The sequence below is a fragment of the Harpegnathos saltator genome, unplaced genomic scaffold, assembly GCF_003227715.2.
Source record: "Harpegnathos saltator strain DR-91 unplaced genomic scaffold, Hsal_v8.6 scaffold295, whole genome shotgun sequence".
Taxonomy (NCBI): Eukaryota; Metazoa; Arthropoda; class Insecta; order Hymenoptera; family Formicidae; genus Harpegnathos; species Harpegnathos saltator.
In genome coordinates this window covers 926,556-951,151 of record NW_020230089.1, presented here as the reverse complement: position 1 = coordinate 951,151, position 24,596 = coordinate 926,556, and the positions used below count along the sequence as shown (strand labels likewise).

General features: G+C 52.8%; 1 protein-coding gene across 3 annotated transcripts in view; it reads right to left on the bottom strand.

Annotated features, from left to right (window-relative positions):
- Positions 1–12,042, bottom strand: part of LOC105188791 (discoidin domain-containing receptor 2) — a 148,257-nt gene extending 136,215 nt beyond the window's left edge. For all 3 annotated transcript variants that reach the window (XM_011150425.3, XM_011150424.3, XM_025299878.1), the window contains exon 1: positions 11,367–12,042. The gene's annotated coding sequence lies outside the window, so the exon portion shown is untranslated. The remainder of the gene's footprint in view (positions 1–11,366) is intronic.
- Positions 12,043–24,596: the final 12,554 nt, after the last annotated feature.

Below are 24,596 nucleotides of genomic sequence, written 5' to 3'. Positions count from 1 at the left end.
GGGATGCGGGACGAGAGTGAAAAATGGAGAGATTCCCTTCGAGAGACGGGAGAATTCTCCTCCCCCTCTGCCTCTCGGATAAACGGACGGACGGACGAACGTGCGACGACCTCATCAGCGCGCGTGGTCAGTTTCGTGGTCGCTGACCGATCGTAAGCGTGCGTGAAAAGCGGGCCATTAGAACGCCGCGACACGCGACGGCGGGCGGCCGGAAGAGGGCGCGGGGGTTGGTAAAAAAACAGGAAAGAAAGGAAAAAACAAGGCCAGTGTAAAGATCGAGCGCGCGTGCGCTGCGAGCGCGCTATGGGAAAAGTAGACAATGGATGATGAGCCGGGCAAAAGGGAATACGAGAGTGAAATGGAATACGAAATGAGGGGAGAAGCTTCTTGCGCCCACGTGATGATAGCCATGTCCATCAAGAAGGAGGAGAATGTAGGAGGAGGAGGAGGAGGAGGTGGTTACCCACCTCTCACCCTATCTGTCGTGCCTACTGCCCTCTTCCCCCCTGTCACACCCCGCCACACATAGTCCCGCTCGTCCCTCTCGCGTCTCCCGGCCAACCTTTCGCTCATTTCACTTTCTCTCAACTTTTCTCCTCTTTCCCTCTCGCTCCTTTTTCGTTTGTCCACCCTCTCGCGTCCCCCTTCGCTCGGACCACTTCTCGGACCCCACGCGACACGCGTTGTATGTTCGGCTCGCCCCTTCGCTCTTTCTCTTCCCTCCCCTCTCTCTTTCTCTCTCGGCTTTTTTGTACGCCCGGTGAGCGGCACGCAGGCAGCTGGCGCGGCAGATACGTATAGAGGAGGCGGAGGGGGTAGCGGGTGAGGAATCCTCAAAAGAGAGAGAGACACAAAGGACGTGCGCATGCATTAAAGGGTAATGATGCCTCCGCTGCGGCAGCGGTGGCGGCGGCGACGGCGACGGCGACGGCGACGGTGATGGTGGTTTGAGTTGGGTTGTGGTAGCCGATTCCCCGGGCTTGACGTTGAAAACTCGCCCTGCCACGCGACTTTTTTTCACGCCTCGTCGTGGAACGAGGCGTAACGTTTCGGGCGTTCGAGATGGCGTTTAGGAACACGCCGGACGGACCTGCATGCTAATTCCGCGCCGACAGACAGACGGACTTTTCCCTTCCTTTTCCCTCACCCGTCCCCACCCAACCGGCTGACAGCTCCTTCAACGGCACCGCGAACGTGTCGCGGCAAGAGAGTACGCTTTATCTATTATTCTGCGGATGAATTTGAGGAACGGGGCCGGAGGCGGGTAGGGCGAGAGTCACGGAGGAGAGAGCGCGAGAAAGAGAGAGAGAGAGAGAGAGAGAGATGGAGAAGCAGGCCGTACCGGTTTTCCCGTGGCTCTCGCGAAAAGGGAGGGAGGGAGGGAGGTGGGAGTTGAGGTGGTTTAAGTTTCTTGAGACTTTTAAATTGGATATTCAATATTCCGCGCTGCGCGAGCCGACCGCCGCCCGTCGAGCCGTAATAGCGTTAATCCGATATATACCGTAAACGATTGTCAACTTAATTTACGTTTAATTAAATCGTCGCGCGCGCTTTCAGCGCGCGGGAGCTCGCGTTTTCGAATATAAATTCGGATTAAATTAAGAGCGGCGCGTCGCGGGGAATCGAAGAGAAGGAGGAGGAGTAGGAGCAGAAGGAGGCTAAGGAGGGTAGTCGTGAGCGTCGAGTCCTCTCCGAGATTTCCCGAAACGCGACACGCTCGATCCTTAATCGCGCGCTTTTATATGCATGTATGCATATACACAACACACGCCGGTGATAATTAATTTCGTTTACGCGCGATTAAATTATCGTCTCCTCTCAAGCGCGACGCGACGCGACGCGACGACGCGCGCGCGCGTGTGATCGTAAAAGTGCGATTCGATGAAATGGCGGCAGCCGCGTTATACCTGACTAAAGGATCTCCGCGGGTTCCAGGAGGAAAATGGCTCGTTCGCCGATAAGAAGGGAAATTAAAGGATCGCGGGATCGTCGCGACTAATTGGCAGTATAGCTGAGAGATTCGCCCCTCTCGAGATCGTCCAGAGGCGGCAAACGCTCCCTCGTTTGGTATGTCGCGCTGTCCAAATATCGACGATGAGGTATCCTATCCTATAAATAAGTAAACGTATAATCTCTCTGCTTCTCATGTTCTCTCTTTCTTCCCTCTCTTCCTCCGCGAAGCGGTCATCACGGGGAACGTCTGGCCGAATCGCGCGCGGCCACGTTCCCAGGAAATCTCACTCGCCTGATAAAAATTCCCGCCATAAAACCCGATACGTCAATCGTTTTCCCCGTCTCGACTGCACAATGCTGCTGCACGAGAATAACGTACGACGTTATCGCCGATAGACACAGCCGTAGGCGAAGAGGCAAACACCGGCGTGCGATGACGAAGACGCCGAGAGCCGTTTAAAATGATCGTGAGGTGGACACTTCGAGGTACTTGTTCCTTCCCACAGCAGAGATATATTTTCCTCTCTTCTTCAAGAACCGCCGCGCGCGTTCCGCCGATTCGGGAAAAGAATGTCGACGGCGCGGCGTTGCGCCGCGCGCGAGCATTGCGAGTCTCGCGCTCTCTCGCGCGCGCGCGCGAAATTGATTGCGGCTTACGAGGAACGTTGAGAGCTCTGAAGTACACGTCGGCGAGCGCGCGACCGGCTCTATAAAGTCGCCACGGCGGAAATTATAGCTCGGATGCCGCGGCGGGCCGCGTAAAACGCCCCCTTTTACGAAATAATTTACCGGTCGAACTCGTTAGCGCGGTATTCAGAGTAAGACGCGAACGAGAGGGCCTTGTTAGCCAACGCGCGTTCGCGTCCGCGCTTACACCCACCTCCTCGTCGCGTTCCCTGCGGGCCCGCTCGTGTCACGGGGACTTTTCGGCCGGAGAAAGGAAGGCTGCTTCCGCCGACTGGCCGTCAGGCTTGACGACGATCCGCGATTTGCATAAAGTCGCCGTCGTCGTCGTCGTCGTCGGAAAGCGAGCGAGCGAGCGGGAATCGACGAGACGTTCCGGAGACTTTAATGAGCTCCGACACGTTAGCAGCACGCCTGGAGCGCGCCGAGCGTACGTTTCTCACTTTATTCGATATTCGCGCCTTGTAATTTCGCGGGTCCCGCCCTGCGACCGTCGCCGCCGCGGCACAGCACAACGCAGCGGCCGAGTAGCCGCACGTAATACGCGGTTACACGCGGGAGACTCGTTGGCGAGCGCGAGCGATTGATCCGTCAGCAGACGGCTATTGACGTTTCGCCATCGGCTAAGACGAAACGCGCTTTCTGCTGGAGACAGAGGGATGCGTGGTGAGAAGCGATGGGATTTAAGGTAGCTGATCGGTGAAATGCTGAGTTGTTCCGCGGGAGAAGAGACGATTTTATGCCAAGCGAACGGATTTCAGAGAGGGGGAACGGATAAGCGAAGGTTCGCTCGCGGAGATGAAAATGCATTTTAGATAAATCATTATACATATCCAGGGTTGTGTGAGGAAATATTTCAAACAAGGTAACCATTAGGGGGTTGCGTAAAATTCGTCGGAAGACTGTTTCGTTATTAGAAAGAATCTATCTGAGACGAAAATTCGTATGGAGAGGATGGTGATTTTGCGATCTCTCATTCTCACGTCCGAAACATTGAACCTGAATAGACATTTGTCAATTTTTCATACATTTTCGTACATTTGTTTCAATTTTTCTTCTCTTACGAAGGAGAAATATTTGCTTAATTATTTTAATATTTATATCTCTTACTTTCTGTCTCACTTTTATATTCATGTTACTAATTTCACATATTTCGAATTTTTTCTCGACGTCTCGCCGGAAATCAACATTGTATCGCGCATTTGTATATAAAATGGGTCTGGCACCCGTGAATAAATTGATATTAATAATAATAACAACTAATTCCTAAAAGGGATATCTAAAAATGAAGAAAACGAATATCTAAAAATATCTAAACAAGCACCTGCCCGAAAGGCAGCTAAGAATCCGCGGTGAGCGTGCCCGTTAATACACAAATATCAACATCCGCAGCTGCGCGTCCGTGCCTCAGCTCGACGCACGACTCAAGTTGCGAGACTCGACACTTACCCCGTGCAATATATCCCCAAGCAGCCCACGTAATCGCGGGGCGCAGCCGTAATACGGTGCACATCGGGGTCGATCCGATAAAACTCGCCGTCGCATCTGTTCGATCGACGGCCAGCCGAGAGAGCGCGCGGCCCTCCTTCGCAAGCGTTCTTTATGGCGCCGGTACGAGGGGATGAAAGCGGACGATATAGCGGCTGCGGGACATATACCCCGGCCGTATATATCCGCGAACTTTCGTCCGACGGAGCGCGCGTCCGTCCGCTGTTTCAACGGATGAACCCGCGTCGTCCGTTTTCCGCACACCGCTCTCGCTCGTTCGCTCGCGGCGGAAGAGGATTTCAATTTCGCTTCTCCCTCTTCCTCCCCCTCCTTCTCTCTCTCTCTCTCTCTCTCTCTCTCTCTCTCTCTCTCTCTCTCTCTCTCTCTCTCTCTCTCTCTCTCTCTCTCTCTCTCTCTCTCTCTCTCTCTCTCTCTCTCTCTCTCTATCGCTACTCGCCGACTTTTCATGGCGACCAGAAAGAAGCTCGCGGCGAGGGGCCGAGGGACGCGGAACTGAAGCGAGAGCGCGGAGAGGCAGGCAGCGTCGCGGATAAACGATCGAGATAACGGACTTTATGGTTCCGCGGGATTATGGGTGCCACGGCCGTTGCATAAATTCCGTCGCGCGCATATAATGTAAAGCTAATACGCCGGAGCTCGCCGAGTCCTCGCGGGGATTTCAACGGGCTCCGGCGGGCTCAAAGATGAGACCGAAGGGGATGAGAGGAAAAAGCGCAGGCTGAGCGAGGCAGGTAAGGGTTGGCCGCGGTCTTGCGGAGACGGGGCGTTCTCGGGGAATAAAGAGCGGAAAGAAAAGAGGCCGTGTGTCTCCTCCGGCGCGGGATGGGGGCAGAAGTTAGGAAATAAGGGGGATGCGTAGGGGGAACGCTTGGGGACAGTAAATTTCCGTTACAACGCGACGTCGTTATTAGCATACAAGTATTTAGAATGAATTACGGAGCCGGCCGGCTTATCTCCTAGGGTGGCTGCATTCAGTGCAGCCCCCCTCCCCTCCGCGAACAGGGTTGCGCTCTTCCTACGTCAGGTGGTATCCTTCAGCGACGTAGTCCGACGTCGTGTTCTCTTACATATTTCATCCTTTCACTCTCTGTTACGCTCTCTCTCTCTCTCTCTCTCTCTCTCTCTCTCTCCCTCCCTCTTTCTCGCGATCTCCCGATGCGCTCCGCCGCGAAGAGGAGCGGAAAGCGGGGTTGGGGGGGAAGAGGGGGATATCGTGATGGCGCGTGGGCGCTCAGAAGCGCGACATTACACGTGCGAAAGGTGCAACGTGACTCACCGTCGAGGAGCAGGTCGAGGTGCACGACCCTCCACCTCCTCATTCTGCTCCCTCTCCTTCTCCCGCCGCGATCTATCCGCGTTCTAAGCCCCGTGCGAATTTACGGTCGACTAGCGGCGGCGTCGCGGCTGCGCGACAACACCGACCGATAAAAAGGCCGACCCGCGACTCGTCGGGCCTCGCGGAGCGGCCGCGGGGTTGGCGATTCGAGTGCACTCTCTCGCGCTCCAACGAGGAGAGCCCGGAGTTCTCGTTCTGTAACATCCCGAGAGGAGACTCGCGCATTCTTTGAGTTTTCTAAAAAATCTCGGTGGCGTTATTACGGCACTTTAGCGCGGAAATATTAAGCGAGCGACTTTATTGAACAAAAAAGAAGGGGCGAGAATAAAGTAAAAATTATCCCGCATGAAAGAAGCAAATGGAACCCGTTTGCCGGGTTGATGAAGCTCGCACGCGCGATAACCACCCTCTCACTCGCCGAGCCGCGCAGACACGAGAGTGTCGCTCGCAAGCCCTTTTCCACCCTTCCTCACTGCCGCATACGTCCTTCATGGTCGAGCGTTCGCCTTTTTCGCCAAGACCAGGCGTCTCGTGCCCGCGGCAATTAGAAAGTCATTACCTCCGAAGTCTCGGCCTCGTCGCGGAAGCATAAGGGTTCATGGCGCGAGGGATGAGAGCGGGAAAGGGTGGCGGATTCCCACGGAGTTTCTGCACCTTCTCTGCCGGCCGGCAGGCGAATGCCCGGCGATCAGGTGCGGAGACCCCCGACCGTCTTAGTGAATCAGTCCGCCGGCAGCTGGCTGATACGCTCTCGTTGACGCGCAGCCATCATCGCGCCCGTGGCTCTCCCGCTGTTTCGTTTTCGTGTTTGGACGTCGACCGAGCGACCGGCGCGCCGGAACGAACGAGGGCGAGCGAGCGAGCGAGCGAACCAGCGGCCTGGCCTGGGAGACGAGCTCGAGAGGAGCCACGTCCGAAACACGTCCAGCAGCACTTTTATAAAACGGAGGGGCTGGGATTTTTCGAAATTGACCGTGAACGAGGGCGCGTTTCCACCGGGGGACTGCCGCGTGTTGCGGACGACGATGTGGTGATAAATGTACACTGACGGCTGCAAAATCCGATCGTAAAATCCACCCCGGCTCCCGTTTCATCTCGGATCTCTTTTTCTGTTTTTTTTTTTCGTTTTTTTTTATCATTTTTTTTTCAACCGCCTAACTCAGTTTACTTGGAAAAAGGAAATTGTGTAACTGTTATTTTGATCACCGCTACAACCTCGGTCGTTGAAATTTATTTTCCCGGGAGGGGCCTCCTCTCGCGCGTTGATTTCACCCTCGCACTTTCGGTGACGACCGCTCGTTATTTATGTCGCTTCGTCTCTGTCTCCCGATTCTCGAAATTGACCGCGAACCGAGCGCGTTACCGGGGACTCACCTGCGCGGATGGCAGCGTCGTGATAAACGTACTCTGACGGGGCGCGAAGTCGATCGTAACATCCGCACCGACGCACCTCACTTGACCTCGAACAGTTGTTCAACTGCGTTCAACTAACTGAACTTACCTGAAAAGAAAATTATAGAAATATTATTTCGAGATTATGGCTGAACAACTTGAGGAAATAAAATGAAGAAAATACTACTTCGATTGGTAATAACAACTTGAAGAAAAATCGCGAAAATATTATCTCGATCGGTGACAACCAGAAGAGTCAAAGTCACGGAAATGTTGGTTATGCTGGTTAAAACGACGACTTGGTGAAAAGAAGAAAAAGAAAGAAAATCGCAGAACAACCGTGCCGATTAGCGACAACTTTGACCAGAGGCAGTTCCGTTCACCCGAAGTTTTTCTTTCTTCCCCAAGAGAGAGAGAGAGAGAGAGAGAGAGAGAGAGAGAGAGAGAGAGAGAGAGAGAGAGAGACATTCTACCGTCGCTCCCGCTTTTGCGCTTTCCGCGACAATTGCTCTCATTTACCGCCACCCCTGTCCGTCTTTCCGACGATCGGTGCGTTCGCGTCATGAAATTCACGCACGATTGTCACTCACGACACAATAAACGGCATGTGACGCATCGCGAGGCGGAGAGTGGCGGAGGGAGGTAGGAAGTTTCAATTAAATAGATACGCGCGCGAGCAACGCCGGAGATTTACGACTGCGACGACGATAATGATGATGATGATGATGATGATGATGATGATGATGATGATAATGATGACTGTGTGTCATCGCGATTTCGCACGACACTCGCAGCGACAACGGACGGAATCTGAAAATGATAGCGTTGGAAATTCATAGCGGGCCGGACTCTCCATATGCGCGCGGCTCGCTCGACCGCGTTAAATTCGTTCGTATAATGATTCGGCGATCGCGCAGCGCCCTCGCCCTCGCCATTCATTTCCGCGGAGTTAATATTCAAAATGAACATTAACAGGACGCCGCACGCTACCGTTAATCTCCAATGGCATGTGGGACCGCTCACGGTGCACGGAGCCGGCGGAGAGGGAGGGAGAGAAGGAGAGGGAGAGAGGGAGAGGGGCCGCCTCGCCACACTCACGTTAATTATGCAAACGAATAATTAGCATTTCGATTATTTCGGCTACGTCATTGTACGTGCCTGCCTGCGCCGCTCGCGCGGTCGGAAAATTGATCGCGCCGATATCAATTGATTATCGTTCAGCATCCTTCGGCCCTCGCCGGCGCAATAGCAACGACAACGACGACGACGGCGACGACACTCTATCCGCTGCCAGCGTTCCCATCTCGGTCGCACGAGGTGGATTCGAGAAAGAGTACGAGCGATAAAGCGCGATTCGATGAAGTATGACCGATAAAGCGTCGCCTCGCGCACAGATTAATGACGCAATGGGACGGATAATTTACGGCGTCGGCCGGTTCGTCGAATCTCACCTAGGAAGTCGTCGAGAAGGACAAAGAGAAAGAGAGAGAGAGAGAGAGAGAGAGAGAGAGAGAGAGAGAGGAAGAAAGAAGGGAGAGACGGTCGTCGCAAAGTCCCGTCATCTCATGATGAAGATATCACTCGGGGAGGCGGGGGCGAAAGATTGCAGGAGGAGGGCGAGGACACACGCGTCGCGAAATGTGACGAGGAGGAAGGAATCGACGACGACGATGAGGGAGCCGCTGTCGAGGAAGTACGTGACTCCGACGACGAGGACTCGGATTCACGAATATTTAGTCGACAGGCTGCCGAGAGCGATCGGCTGGTCCACGACGAGCGGGCGGACGCAGCGAGCGGGACACGAAGTCGAAGAGTGATCAATGCGAGCCGATTCGAACCGACTATCTGACTGCAGAAATAAACTGTTAGTTCCTATGAATATATTCATATCCCTTCATCAATATTCAGAACCTACTTTCCCGGCTGCGCTTAAATCCACTAAAATCGAGCGACGACGGCGGCGGCGACGGCGAGTGCGCTCGCTCCGCTCTTCGACAGAATGAGGCACGATCGTCGATTTCTCATAACGACGGTTTATGCGCCCCCTCGACTCGTGTTCTCGTTGCCGACGCGGACGCCGCCGTCGGCGGACGGTAACTGCGTCAGGCGATTCTATCTCTCTCTCTCTCTCTCTCTGCTTTTCTCTACTTGCAGCACATACGCGACATCTGCATTCCATCCTGTTAATTGCGCCTGAAAACTGCCGTCCTCTCCCACCTTCACTCGACCTTGCGTTCTCAGGCGTTCGTGCGCCTGAGGACAATTTTCTTCTTCGCAGAACGCGTGCAATAAATCCGCCTGTCTGACGTTTGAGGCTTCCGCCGCGTGGACAAATGACCGATCGGGCTTCCGGATCCGGCGCCGCGCCCGCGTTGCGGATTTGTTTCCTGGAGAAGCGAACGGGAATATCCGCGAAACGAGTCCACGGAGGAGACGACACCGATCTATTCGTCTATTTATCCGTCCAGCTGCATTCGCGGTAACACTCTGGGCAACGGAGGATACGCGGCCCCGACGCCCTCGTTTTTCCGCCACGAGGAGGACGGCCCACTCGGAGCGCGTCCAAACGCCTCGGCGAGGTGTAATTGGCAACGAGCGTTCGTACAGCTAATTTACTCGAACTTGGCCACGATTCGAGATCGGAGGAGTCGAAATTGAATGAAAACGGCCGGGAGAAGCGCAGGAGCAGGAGCAGGCCGAGGGGGCGAGAAGCAGGAGAGATCACGGGCTGGAGAATCGGTCGCTCGGGGCCCGCCTTGGACCATTTCCAATTCCGTTCGACTTTCTCCCCCGCTCTATTTCATCCGTCATTGCCTGTTGCGTTATTTTGCTACCTCGGAGCCGCCGAACGTGAGTCGTATCCCGAGGGGGCTGCGTGGGATTAAAAAACTCTCTTGGCGAGGCGGTTCACGTCTCGATCCGGCGGATTTAAGGCGGCACCCGGCAAACAGATCGTGCCGCTAATGGACGCGCGCACCGACTCGATATTACACCTTCGCTCTAAGCTGCTCTCTCCCCCCGTTGCGGGGGTCGGGGGGAAATTAGCAAGTCTTAGGAGATCTCTTGCTAATCGCCGGAGAGCGATTTCTGCGGCGCCTCGTACTCTCTCTCTCTCTCTTTCTCTCGCGCTCTCTCTCTCTCTCTCTCTCTCTCTCTCTCTCTCGGACAATTTGTCGCGACGAAATTTCATTTGTCCCGCCGACGCTCCCCTTTGCCCCCTCATTTTCTCGCTCTCTTCGCGTGCTGACGACAGTCGTCGTCGTTGTCGTCGCTGAGAGAAGACCCCATCGAGGAGAGCTGCTCTTCGCGCTGATCCACCTCATTCGTTCTTTCGCTCCTTTCATTCGAATCCCTCCTCCTACTCCTCTCCGGCTCGCTTTTCGTCGGAAATGGAGCTTACCGAATTAATCGATGTTATCCCGACTGCTCCAGCCGAGGCGCGCGAAGGCGAAAGAGAAGACGGTCTCGTTCGTCGCTCTCTGTCTTTCCCTCGTCTTTCGCGACCTCATCGCGATAGTCTTCGACTCCGGCCCGGGGCGACAATGAGCGACACCGGATCAAGTGGGGAAATCAGATCCAGCCTGACGACGCGTCTCCAAGTCGGATTAGAAAAGAATGGGCTGGATACGAGCGTCGGATTCCGGTCGCTACGGGACGTCCCGCAGCCGCCGGGAGTCCCATCACGGCCCATCGAGGGAGCGACCGCTTTGAATACATCTCTCCGTCTCTTTCGTTCTCCAGCTCCACTTCGGGGCAAACTGGATCGCTCGGAAAGACCGAGTCTTCTTCTCTGCGAGGAGGGAAGCGTCGACTGCGCGGGCCCGCTGATGCCATCGTCGCCGACCGGTGACAGCCACGACGGCGTTACGACGCCGAGGGTGACGATGACGAACGGCTCGCCAGGTGGGAGCGGAACCTTCACCGAGCTTTTTCACAAACAACGATGTTCACCGTTGTTTAACCGGGAAACAGAGGACCGTGGAAATCGCTCGATTACGGGCGTAAATCTCGCGGCGCGCAATTAAAACTCAACTTCTCTCTCTCTCTCTCTCTCTCTCTCTCTCTCTCTCTCTCTTTCCCGTCCCGGCGACGCGATTTATCTTCTAATTTCCCGGATAATTACAGATATCGCCGCGGAATTACGCACGACGGGCTTGAAGCGTATCGATGGCGTTTTCGGCGCGCTCCCTTTGACAATTTTCGCGCGAGCGTCCGACAGCTGCGTCAGTCCGTCGGTCAGCCTGTTCGTTCGCTGGCGTTTGTCACTGGACCGGCGTTCGCGTAATTAAACGGGTGCATTATGAGAGTAGACGGCGTAGAAGAGACGGCACGAAAAAATGTACACAAACACACACACACACACAGGACAGAGAGAGAAAGAGAGAGAGAGAGAGAGAGAGAGAGAGAGAGAGAGAGAGAGAGAGAGAGAGAGAGAGAGAGAGAGAGAGAGAGAGAGAGAGAGAGAGAGAGAGAAAGAGGTATGTGTGCTCACCTTGTTATCCCGTGTATCTCGCGTTATCCGCCCGGATGTGCTCCGACTATCGGCGACGCTTACGCGCACACACAAAACAGCACCAAAGAAATCATCGATCACAACCGGTCTTTGTAGATCCCGCCGCCTCTGGGCCGTCTGGGCCTCCTCCCCGTGTGTCACCGTGTTTCCCTTCCCCTTTACTCTCCCGCGCGCACTTGATACAAATTTACAAAAGATCTCACTCGCGTACAGCCGCAGCGGTTGACGAGGAACCAGCACAACGACAAACTGACGGCTCCCTAACGCACAATCCTTAAGCGCACGTCCCACTAGCGGTCGCGTGTCGCGCTAACAACAGAGTATCCATTTAGAAAAATGCAAAAAACCGAGCGGGGGGACGCTGGCGACGCACACACGAGGTCCGGTCGCGTCACTGGCAGTCGAGGCGCCGCGTGTCTCCTCGCGCCGTGGGTCTCCGTGGTGTGCCGGTCGTCGTCGTCGTCGTCGTCGTCGTCGTCATCGTCGTCGTCGTCGTCATCATCGTCATCGTCGTCGTCATCATCATCATCATCATCATCGGGCGACGACGAGACGCACACGAGCGGACGCGCGCGCACGACCGGCCGGAAGGAACGACGACCACGTACCAACTAAACACCGTACCGTCACGGCGCCGCGGCACTAACTGACAGGCTGACGAGAAACTCCAGTTGGTCGTCGGTCGGCGAGAAGGTCGAGCCGACGGGAGGGGAAGCCCAAGTTACCCGCGCGCGCGGCAGCGGCGGCGGCGGCGGCGGCGGCGGCTCTCTCCGCCAGACCCTCTCTCTCATACAATCTCGCATCCTCGTCCGACCGCATGCGTTCGCGCTCCTTCCCGCTCACGTTCTCGCCCTCCGTCACCATCTAGTGGTGGATCGGGGTACCGGGAACACGCGCGCGCGCGCGCCACCCGGTTCGCCACCCCTGTGTGGTGGACGGAAGGCCGCGCTCCGTTAGGGGAGGGAGCGAAACGAGCACGTGAGGCTGGTAAAGAGCCGACGGCGGGGCGAGGGCCGAAGGGGGGCTCGCCGAGCGTGCGGAGCAAGCAGCCAAGGCCGCGGGACGCAGGGGGTGGTTGCAAAATATGTCGTAGAAATGGGGTGGCGGATGAATGCGGTCGCCCGTAGACTAGCGATTTTATTGATCTTTTTTTCCACCCTTCGGGCGCGCGTTGGGGCCGTCGCTTAATTAAGCGACCGGCCGCGCTCGCTGAGGGCCTTCCGCGCACCTTTCGCGCGATGACGGACTCTTCGACGTCGGCTGACCGCCGCTTAGCGGGACAACGAGAGCCGGGAGCACGCGAGGGTCGCGATGTAGGAGGCGACGCCCGGGGGGTGCCAGAGTGGACGACGAACTCGAGAAACGTTCTACGAGAAATGTTCCGTGGAAAAAGTGAAGGAAGGGGGCGGGGGGAGCGATCGTCCGAATGTCGAGTTGGATAAGCGCTGACGCATTCACGTTAACTGCTCTTTGTGTTTCTCGTACATGTGGGTCTTGTATAAATGTGTGCGCGCTGCCTTGTTCTACCATATTTACCATGGAAATGTGTACGTATAAAAATCTTTCAGCAAACTTGCCGTGTATTTGTTAAACTTGTAAATTCTGAAGTTCTGCAGCGGTACAACAATGCTCTTTCAAAGTTTCCTGAGCGGAGCAAACACGCGTTCGGTGTGTGCAAGCGCTGCCGCCGAACTTTCGTGTCTCGGGCAAATCTTTACGTCAACCAGCTCGAGATGTCACTTTTGAAATTTGTCTTTATCGTCTTTCGGAATATTGGCCGATGACTAGTCCGACGCATACTTTTGTTGCGTCGAAGCGTTTGGTAATTTTGCGCAATCGGCGCACGACGTGAATTTGACGGAAAGGAGTCGCTGTTTCGTCGGTAAAATTTTCAGGCGTGACATCTGCTGACGAGCAGCAAACGAACCGACCAGTCGCAGTCGAGAATCTCAACATGTGGCAGTCTCATGTCCTCGATAATTCCCGAGTGCAATCGATTTGCTCAAGTTCTCCTACGCTTTTTCATATATTCCCATCTGCTTCACGCACTTCGTTGGATTTCGGCGGCGGCTACAAAGCGACTGGCGGCGCTGCTCGCTCGCTATCGATCAAGCTTCCGGCATCCGCTCGATGAAACCGCCAGAAACGTATTCGATGTCGATGCGGTTTTTGCGCGGCTGTTTTCTTCCTCTCTCTCTCTCTCTCTCTCTCTCTCTCTCTCTCTCTCTCTCTCTCTCTCTCTTTTTGTTTTTCGAATTTGTTTTCCAGACACCGCGATAAATTTCTCGCGAGTCGCCAGCGAGCGTGAGCGATTAATTTCATTTAGTTCGTCCATTGTTGCTATAACGTCGGGACTATCGATGCCCGACGAGTGAAACATATTAATCACAACGCGCACGCATTAAATCGATATAAATTGACGCAAATGATCGGCTAAAAGGCAGCCGAGCCGGCCAGCTAGCTACATAATGAAAACGGATACGTCATTAATTGTTCGCCGGCTGACCGGGACATTCCCTCGGCCGATTGTAGATTCTCGGACGTCATCATCCGTAATAATTTGTTAGTACTCGAGACGTGAAAGCCCATAAGACCCTGAGAATTGTGAGATATTGTGTCTTATCACTTTCCGCTGCCGACTCGTTCGATCCCGGGGGCGAACACCGGCCGGGATTCGGATTAATGTTTATGGCACCCGCGGGTACACGAAAAAATCCCCCTTTGCGGAACGATCGCAACACTCTGACAATCCGATTAGACGCCGACGTCGCCATTTTTCCTAATGCGGTCTCATTGAACATTCGACTGTTTGCCTTTCCCTTTTTGTTTCTCCTCCATCCTCGATGTCGGACCGAGATGATCGAATAACGCGACGTCCCGAGAAACGCCGAGATTGAAGACGGTTGCGGAAGGTGTCGCGGTGATGGAATATCGATCAATTCCGAAATAAAAGTTCGTCTCGAAGATCCAACGGAAGCGCAGTGAGTGACCGTTTGCGATCTCAAAGGCAATAAAATGGCCTCCGTATTCTTATACTCCGAGATTCCTCGTCGAGAATCGGCGTAATTGATTCAGAGGAAGATTCAGGATATCGCGTTATTTTATTACTCTGAAATATCATATCTTCCTTTCACTCGGTAAGGAAGGAACAACTCGGAGAGGATGTTCAATATCTCGAGCTAATCGCGTTTCCTCCGAGCGGCGAGTCTCTCGATGGATTCACACGAGACGTATAATGCGCACGTCGTGATAATTGGCTCCGCGCAATTATCACGACGATGAATTAATTAACAGTCGCGTGGCACTCGACGTACACGCTCGTCCCGTTCGACGCCGACGCTGCACTTTGCTCGCGAGGTCTCAACCGCCCGGAAGGTGCGCCCGGAAGGTTCCCCCGAACGACGACCCACCGCCGGCCTAATCGGCAGAAATCGGTGTGTGTGTCACGCCGTAAATCTTCAAATAAACACGATTAATCGCGCCCGACGTCGGGTTTGCTCGCCGCAAACTTCGCAGTCGCTGCTTCGGGGCGCAACGAGCTTAAAATGGATTTACTCGATCCGAATGCATTAACGACGACGACGACGACGACGACGACGACGACGACCACGACGACGACTACGACGGCTACGGGGGTAGCAGAGAAGTAGTTGCTCCTCCTCAAAGAGTCCGCCGGCTGGAAGCGAGTGCTAATTAGCGATTCGATCACGAAGCTTCCGGCGCCGGTAGACAACGTCGTCACCTCCAGCGGATCCTCTTTGATCCTCTTCTATCTCCGTTTCATTCTCTTATTCGCGTCTCCCCTTGTCGCCGAGCTTTCTCGCGTATGTGTCTGCGGGATATCGCGTGTGGGAGACATACATACATACACACACACACACATATAGCACACGCATCTACATATCCACACAGCCAGCGAAGCCGTTGGCGGACTTTCCCAGCGAAGCGACGTGCCAAAAAGCATGTCGATAGCAGCGCGGGTTCTTTGAGAGCCTCCAGATCTCAGTATGGAGGAGCTGACGCACGCACGTACGCGCGTATGCACCGCACGGAAAAAAAATATTCGGCTGGTGTAGCCGATTTTCCGTTGTCTGGGGATTAGACGGCACCTCGGTTGCACTCTCCGAGTTTCCAAACGGTTTGAACACTTTTGCTTTGGATGCACTTCGGGGCGCATCCGATGGTCCAGTGAGAGAAGTTGTTTCTGAAAAATTCCCGAAAGCAAAGTTCTCGGGGGACATTTGCTGCATTCCAAAGTGCAACCCGCGAAGAAAAAGTATTTAAACTGGGATTGCTAGATTTAAAGATTGAAAATTCTAGACAGACTTTCCAAAAAGAGAAGAGACGGAAGAAAGAGAAAAGAACTGAAAATGTAGTCTGTAGAAATATATTTCTTATGTGTGTGAAGAATGCATCACGATGCGCGAGGAATATCTAATGATTCGGCCACTTGCGGTATTAACCGGTCAGCTGAGCATTGACGATAAAATCTGGACGTCTGGCCTTCAAATATTTCGAAACTCGGCGCAAAACCAGGCGGCCAAAAATTGCGGTACACGCTCGATGAGTGTCCAACAGGAAAAGGCGTCCTCTCTTAAGAAACAAATACTAAAAAATAAATTGTCCTGTTGGACGCGAAACGCGCTACGAAGTTCAGTCGAGGAGAAGTGTCGCAACCTCTAATATCATCTGAGTGAAAAAGGGAGGCGCCCATTCGGTCAATCGTTCTTATCTCAACCGCATGAATGTCAGACGAATGTCTCCGCGCATTCGATAACAGAGTATCATTTCTCCGATTTTTCACACTCCCTCCCGCCCCATACAGTCGCTCGAACAGAGACGTTTCCTTTGATTTCTGTGCGTGCACCCAAGAAAAAGTAGTAGTTTCGGAACAAACGGAATCATTTAAACTTTAGAGGATTTTATTCTTATATATGGCCTTAAGAGAATTCTTCTAAGAGTAAAAGGAAAATATTACAAACATATTATTCTTAATGTTCGAGAGATTATATGTTATACGTATAATGCAAATCTTATTGATTTTAATATAAATTTCCTCTTATACACAGATTATTTAATTCTCTTTTTTTAAGAGGATTATTATTTATTCTTACTGTACTTTATTCTTATTGATTATACTAGTCAATATGAAAAAATTATTATAATGTATAGCGAAAAGTAATATATGTATAGATGCACTTTTGGCTTCAGTTCTACAATAAGTAGGCACGAATGAAATAAGATCATCGTAACAAATAAATTTCAGTTTTAAGTTCAGTTTTAAATTTAATAGAATAAAAATAAATAAAAGTCAGTTTTGTTGTAGACTTCATAGCTGCAAAGATGTTCATCATAACCAATTGTATGAAACTCCGTAGTTAAAAGAAAGAATATATTATTCAACTTCTTGCAATAGATTATAAACTACATTTGACCAAATATGGATAAATTATCTTCGTTATATGCGGTTACAGCAACACACTTTTTACAATAATATACTTTTTTTAAAAAGTATTCCAAATTCTGACCCATGAGCATACGGTTATTTTTTCGTTCATGTCTGGAGGTACAAAGCATGACTGAACGAAAGAAGCCGACATTCAAATCAACATATCCCCCTCATCACATAAAAGGAAAATTAATTGATATAAGAGGAGATCCTCTTGAAATAAGAGGAAAATAGAATAACATCTAATAAACTTTAGACGAATAGTTCACCTTAATCGCTTAATCGAAAGAGGAATCTCTTTTCTCTAAAAGGCTTCGCTTAGAATACGAGACTATGATGAGGAAAATCGCTTTGCGAATAGAATACTTCTTTTCGAGTGTGCGACTGAATGTTTAAGCTCGCGCGTTATCCCGCGAGATAACAAGGTCATTCATAAGCAATCAAGCGTCTCTCTCAGTGCGTCGCCGCAGCGGGCGATATCACCGCGCTATCTCACCTCGGCAAGATTCCGTTGCACCGCGAGCGTCCGTCACATCCGGTGGCGTCGTAGTAGGTATCGCGCAGCTCGATTTCCGGCAGGCTGCGATCGCGTAATTGCCAGGATCCGAGGATCCGTGTCGCGCGTGTTTCGCTTATTCGATAAATAAGCGAAACACGCGAAACGTGGCGGACAGAGAAGAGGGCAGGAGGGCGGAAAAAGCGTCGGATTACGCGGCGCGAGAGGCCGCAGTCTTTATCAGATTCTCCTTTTCTCTCTCTCTCTCTCCTCCGTTGGGAGTATCCCGGCGGAGCCTCGAATCTCATCGTCTGCCTACCGCTTTCACCCTTCCGCGGGACCAAACCCTGAGCCCACGGCAGGGCGCAGCGCGAGGAGCAGGAGAACATGCGCCCGCAGACAAGAGATCTAATATACCCGTCGGTTACATTAGCCGGATTTAATTTAAGCTCCGACCCCGCTACGTAAGCGTGCCGCTTATGCCGTCCGCCCGCCCCCTGGCCGCGAGTGAGAACACACGTTAGCCCAGGGAAAAGGAAGCCCCTCCGAGACGGGGTGGAGGCCAACGACGGCGGCTGCAGCGGAGAGAAAGAGACAAACGGACAAACAGACGGACGGAAAACGAAGTATGTGGCGGCCGGTAGCGAGAGACGCCGGCGGTTCATTGTAATTGCGCTGTCGCGGCACAGGGCGAAACGCGCCCCCACTCTGTTCTCACCCCCGGGCTAAGTGAGTGCTCGCTAACGTAGCCGCCGCGCTCGAGTCTCCGTCAGCGCGTTTCGTTTCGCTCGGTGAAAAGAGGGGCAGCTTCATTAACGCTTGAAAAACGCCGCCCCCTCGCCGTTCGCTCCGCGATCAACCCCCGGCACTTGATATCGCCGGCTTCGATATACCGACGTACCGTGGTGGTGGCGATGGTGATGTCGACACTCCGCAGGAGAGACCGCGAACCAGTCGCGAGTCGGATATTTCCCGTCGCGATTCGCGCGCTGTTTGCGCGTCCCTCGTCCCTCGTCCCGACGGCGACGGCGCTCGGGCTCTCCTTTCTTTGCTGCGCGTCGACAAATACGATGCTACGTGAGACGCGGCTAAGCTCATATTTATTTATGAAAGAGGAAGTGGCGCGCGGTTTGTCTGCCGTGGAAATAAATATACGTCGTCGCGCGTGTTGGCGCTACGCGCGACGGGCGTGAGAGAGGCACGGAAGCGCGTTCGCGAAAAGTTGCCCGGTGGGTTTCTTCTCGCCCACCGTGCAGCAGCCGTTCTGTGTCTGTGGGTCTGTGTGTGTGTGTGTGTGTGGGGGGGGAGGGGGAAGCGCGAGGGCGGCTGTACGCCGGGGGAAGGAAACTTTCGACGCGCGCGCGCGCGCGCGCGCCCGAGCGAAATCGCACGTTTCATTGTTACTTTTGTAGGTTTTTGAGCGACGATATGGTGCGCGACGAGACGCGCGGCCGCTCCGCACCGCCGAATGTATGGCGCGAATAAAACTGCCACGCGTCCTTGTCGGGCAACGCGGAGTTAGCGTGACCGTTTTTGGTGCTTTATGACGCCCGTAAATCTAGCGGGCCGCCGCAGGAAGAGGCTCGAATCCTTCCGAGGATACCGGCGGACTATCTCGGCTGGAAATTGACGAGGTCACTGTGCCGAGGAAACGAACTTTCCCGCCGGGCCGCCTGAATAATCGCGCGACGGACATCGGGCCGGGCGCCCGCCGTGGGTTCGCGCGAGCGCTTTTGCGCCGGGAAAATCTATCGCGAAACTTTCCGCTGTCCGCGTTATCGCGCGCGTGCGCGCGCGCGCGACGCTCGCCGATCGCGACGTGCTTGAGGCAAACAAACACTCTCCTGTCGCGAGGAAGTTTCGCGAGAGTCGTGTCTGGTCTGCTTGAACGAAGAAAGAGTGAATTCGAATAATGACAAGTACAGAAGCCGACTTGTTGTTGTTACAACTTTGCCGACTTTTGTCTTTGCGTCTTCATGCTTCATCGATCTCAATGATTCGTCCCGGCGAACTCAAGGGAGCAGTTCGCTCCTGTCCGCCGCTTTTCATTTTGCTCGATTTTCGGCGGTGAACTTGAGAAAGTAATCTGCCCTTGTTCGATACGTTTCATTATTTTAGTCGGTTTCCGTTCGAAACCTTCCGACAATCATTTTTTTTCCGGAGGGGACATTTTGAAACGAACGGACGAACAACGTCCCTCGGCACGTCTAAGTTGCAATCTCAGCTCGTCCGATGAGAGAAGTTACAAAATCGAAGGAGGACTTGTTCGATCTTATACCTTTCGAGAATCCCGGACGCTTGTGAAAATACTCGCGACCCCTCTGAGAGGAGACGAGTCCTTTCGAGGGTAGTACCTCTTCGCTCGAGATCCACGGCAGGAAACAATCGACGAGAGGTCGGTGCGTCGACGGCCCCAAGTTTTTGCTGCTTCCGCCGCGGTACCGGCAACAGTTTTCCGCTGGAAACTTCAGCGCGATGGACCGCCGTTCCGTCGAGTCGAAGTCTTCTCTGGGAAAAAGCCGGAGAGAAATCGGTCAGCGGGGCGTGCCGGCGTGTCTATCCTCCGGTGAGCCTCCTTCGAGACGCGAGCACACGACTCGCTCCTCGACACCATGATATCTTCTGTATTTTATTGTTTTACGACAGATGTAAATCTCGGCTACCGTGTGAGAGGAAGAAAGAAGGGTTGCTCCTCCATGCCGCACTGCCGATCTTGGGCTCTTTTATGAGCGGCCTCTCCCGAAAGGATCGTGCCGCGCATGAACGACCGCGCATGAAAAATGGATCGAGAGAACCGAAAGAGAGACGACGGTCGGCCTCGTTCTTTCGTTACAGACGCATACGCGTTACGTCGGCCGACTTAATAGACTCATCCGCTGTGTCGGGACGAAAGGACGACCCGTCCGTTGCTACGTTCGTTAGCGTTTCGTCCTTGTTATTGTTGTTATTATCACTATAATAATAATAATAATAATAATAATAATATTATTATTATTATTTCATTATGCCTTGATTCCGATTTTTACTTCATTCTTGTCATTATTGTGGATATTTTGGTGCCAACAATTGTCAACAGTATCGGGTTGCCGGGGGATCGTACGATAATCGATGCTGTTAGAATCTTTAATTATGACAAGTATTGCGATATATTAGTTTTAATATTATTCTGAATCTCTTGAATATTTTTATTGTCATTTTATCGCTTTCGTTGTTATCGCTGATATAATTATCGTATTCGTTGTATGCATGAATTTCGCGAATCGCGCGAACGCGATCGATGGACCGCGTAACGCGGGACCGCGCGAGATTACATTCGTTCGCAATTCCCCCCTCCCTTCCCCCCCCTCTCTCTCTCTCTCTCTCTCTCTCTCGCCGGGGAGGAAGATCAACCGCCGGGCGGGATACGCGCCGTTTACGCGGCCGTCGCCGTAGAATTTACGGGCGAGCGGACGTCAGCTGGTTTTCGGGACATCCCGGCTCTCTGACACGCGCGTACATTCTCACGGTGCGTGATTCGTCGGCCGCGCGAGCGCGAGCGCGAGCGGTGTGGGTGGAACGCGGGCAGGAGAGGACAGCAGATTAGCGACATAATAACTCTCCGCCAGTATTCCAAAATCTCGGCGAGATAATACGCTTAAGAGAAGAAGCGCGCGGGGCTCGCAGCTGTCGACGCCACCGGCCGCGAGATAAATTCCGTCGTTTAGAGAGAGTGAGAGAGAGAGAGAGAGAGAATGGGAGAGCGTGTCGGCGCGCGTGGGCGACGCGATTGACATTCGGCGAGAACTACCATCTCGCACAGTCTCATAATGCGTTGGAGCATTATGAGAGCAACATTTCCGTCTGAGGAATGAAAAATGTTTATTCGCGCTGGCCGCGCTGACTACGTGCATCTCCTTATCCTGATGCGCATATCCTTACACGAGGAAAGTTTCTGGAGAAGCGGAAAGAAGCGCGACATCTTTTCAAAACCGCGAGAGCTATTGTTCATTCTGATTAAATGAAAGCATTTGCGTTTGAGTAAATATGAACCAACGAAGAGACGCGGTCGACTCCGGAAGTGACTGTACTTCGTCGCGAGTTTAACCATCTTTTTCACTCGGCGCAGCGCGAAGGACGTCCTTCCCCCGCACGGATCGCGACTGCTTGATTCGCCCATGCATACGCATTACGCGACTCAGCGCAAGTTTGCGTAGAGATAGACCCTGACACTTTTCGTTACACAGCATTACAGCGCGACACGGCGAATCCGATTTCCTCCCGTCGAGTCCTCCCCGCGCGCGCTCGGTGCGTGCGGTGCGTGCGGAAAAAGAGACTCCGTTCAGCGCAGCTCGGCTTCTATCGGAAAACGGAAACTCGCCCACCCCCGGCCGGCTCGAAATAAATTGCGCGCTCCTTACGGAAGGCTCGCTCGCGAGCTACGAGAGAGGAGACACTCCTCTCTCTCTCTCTTTCTTTATGGAAAGGATACTTTCACAAAATATTTCTCTCTCTCTCTCTCTCTTGGGCGCGCACGCGCGCGCGCGCGACTGGCGATAAACGGAAGGCGTGCGTGTGACAAGGGGCGCGTTTCTCGCGCGTTAAATCGCGTCGCTCTTTAAGCGTAACCGCGGTATCCCGCTTTATTTCCTATGCAAACGAGGCTGCCGCGGCGCCGGACGGGCGTAATCGAAGCCTGAAATATGGCTGATTCGCGCGGCACGATCTGCGCCGCGAGTATCGCGGCCCGGCTAAATATGCGGCCAAGTGTTCTCGCATAATACAGTCCGAAGTATGAGATATGAAGGCGAGGCGAAAGCTCGACTTGATCGTCGGGCCGGCGATAATGGCGCGAGCAAATATTCGGTCGCGACGACCGGACGCTTCGGGAGTACGTGCGAATGCGCGTGAAAACGCACCGTCCGGCTCGGGGTGTGCAGGGCGAAGCGGTAACTACCAGTGTCTTGAGTACCTCTGAGATACGAAAGTGGCAGAAAAATTTATCCGGTTCGTTCCAGAAATGATGTGCTACAGAAGCGGTCGTCTTATTAAAATTCTTGAAATAATAAAAACATACGAAGAATGAGACAGACATTTGATCAATAAACTTTAAACCGAACACGATAAAGATCGGATGATTCGATTCCGAGAAATGGAGAAGTATTGTTATTGTTATTGTTAACCCTTTAACTGCTACGGTCGAGATAACTCGAGTGTGGAAAAAATGGCGGCCTCGCTACGATCGAGTTTGCTCGATTTGGACTTTCAATGTGTAACACCCATTTAAAATTTAATTTGTAAAAAGCATTTGAATTGGGCGGGCGTATAGCGCCATCTCTTACCATTATAAAATATTTTATAATTGTAAAAATAACTCAGCAAAGAGGGTCATACCGGTCATTTAATATCTCGGCAGTTAAAGGATTAATTATCGTGTCTTTGATCTTCCCGATTTCCATTATTTTTGGAAAATGAGAGACGATCATTTCGTTTCCGGGACTCGAGTCTTCGACTTTCATCGTTCGTTTCAAACTTCTTGTTCGGATCCTCTACGGCACCAATGTTCTTCTTCTTTTTGAATGAAGCGACTTCGAAGTTCCAAAGCCCGTTTAAAAAACAGTGTTAATAATAACGTCATAAGGCGACCGATCTCGTCATTGTCGTTGGAGAAATTTTTTTCCGCTCGCACATCTCGAAGGTGTTCGAGGTGTTCGAGGTGATGGTTGTTGCTCCACGTCACACGCGAAGTCTAATCTGCGCTTCGCTACCGAAGAATTTATCCTCGGAGCATGAAATCGCGCGGGTACGTATGCCTCGACTCGATGAGATTCGATGGGATGAGGTTCGTACGTGTGCTACATGAGGCGCGCAATTTTAGGCCGCGATATGCAAATCAGTCGTGCAAAGCAGCCGATTTAAAGACAATACGCGAGATATAACTGCATTCCGAGCGCGTGTCCGCTTCGGAAGTGCCGAGTCGCGTGCGAGTCGCTGGTCGAGCTGTTCGTTCTCGCGAAACAATGAGACGGCTGGTACTCGAGGTATTTTCAAGTAATGACGCTTCCTCGCGGCTCGTTGAGGCGGGATCGGGACAATCGTATATCTTAGATAAATTCGCCGTGCCGAGAGAAAAGACCGGCGATCAAGACGCGTTCGATAAGATTGCGAGAGATATTTTTGCGCGAGCGAGTACTCGAGGACTCTCGCGAGGGTCTCCAAAGGAGGAAGACGAACGCTCTTAATCTTCCCCGCATTTCTCCTCCGTAGATTTTGTCAGGTTTATTTAATTTAGAATACAATAAGAACGAGTGGAGAATGAGATACACGTTTAATGCTTTGATTGAAAGTTTGGAAAGTCAAGAATTAGTACTGTTATTATTATCGATTACTGTACTTGCAGTTTCTTTCTGAAACTTAATTATTGTTGGAAAAGTCAGAATAACGATTCTTCCCCCGGAATTTAATTCCTCCGTCTTATAATCGTCTGTATCTCAAATTTTTCATCAAATCTTTAATAAGAATTCCTCGCGTTCTTTTCACATGTCCTTATCGTTTTCAAAATTACAAGCTTGATAAAATAAAGAATTGAAATTTCCAATTTCCCGACATGCATCAAGTCATGCACTATGGATTGAAAACTTTTCGAGCGCGCCCGAACGCGATAAAACGCGATCGTTATAGATCGTCGGTGAGTTACATCGCGATACCTTTCACCCGGGTGAATTCCACAACGCCGATCCGGCTGCGCTCCACCGCCGCCGCCGCCCGCCGTCGCCATTCAACCCCCGGGGCGCTCTTCCTCATATTGACTCCGTAACCCGTATTCAGCCGACCATAATTTTCGCGAACCCTGACCAAAATCCCGACAGCCTATCATCGTTGGCGTTTCGCAGGCAAGGATAACAGCCGGCCGACCGACCGGGTAAACTGATCGAGAGAGAGAGAGAGAGAGAGAGAGAGAGAGAGGGGGGGAGAGGCTGGGATTCACTACCACGCGCAAACCGGCTCCCCCGTGCGACTCTTCGATCCGACGTAACGATAAACAGGGCACCGACCAATAAACATAGCGAGCTCCGTGACGGATCCCGGTACACGCACCGACGCACCCCGCGCCGTCACAAACAGCGCGCTCCGCTTCGCAGTTTCAGCGGCGTCCCACCCCGCGTATATTCCGAAACGAGACGAATCAGCTTCCAGACAATACGTTGCACTTTCGACACGAGCGAGCGGCCGGGCGAATACGCGCCGACACCCAAAAGCCAGCCAAGACTTGGTCCCGCACGTGCGT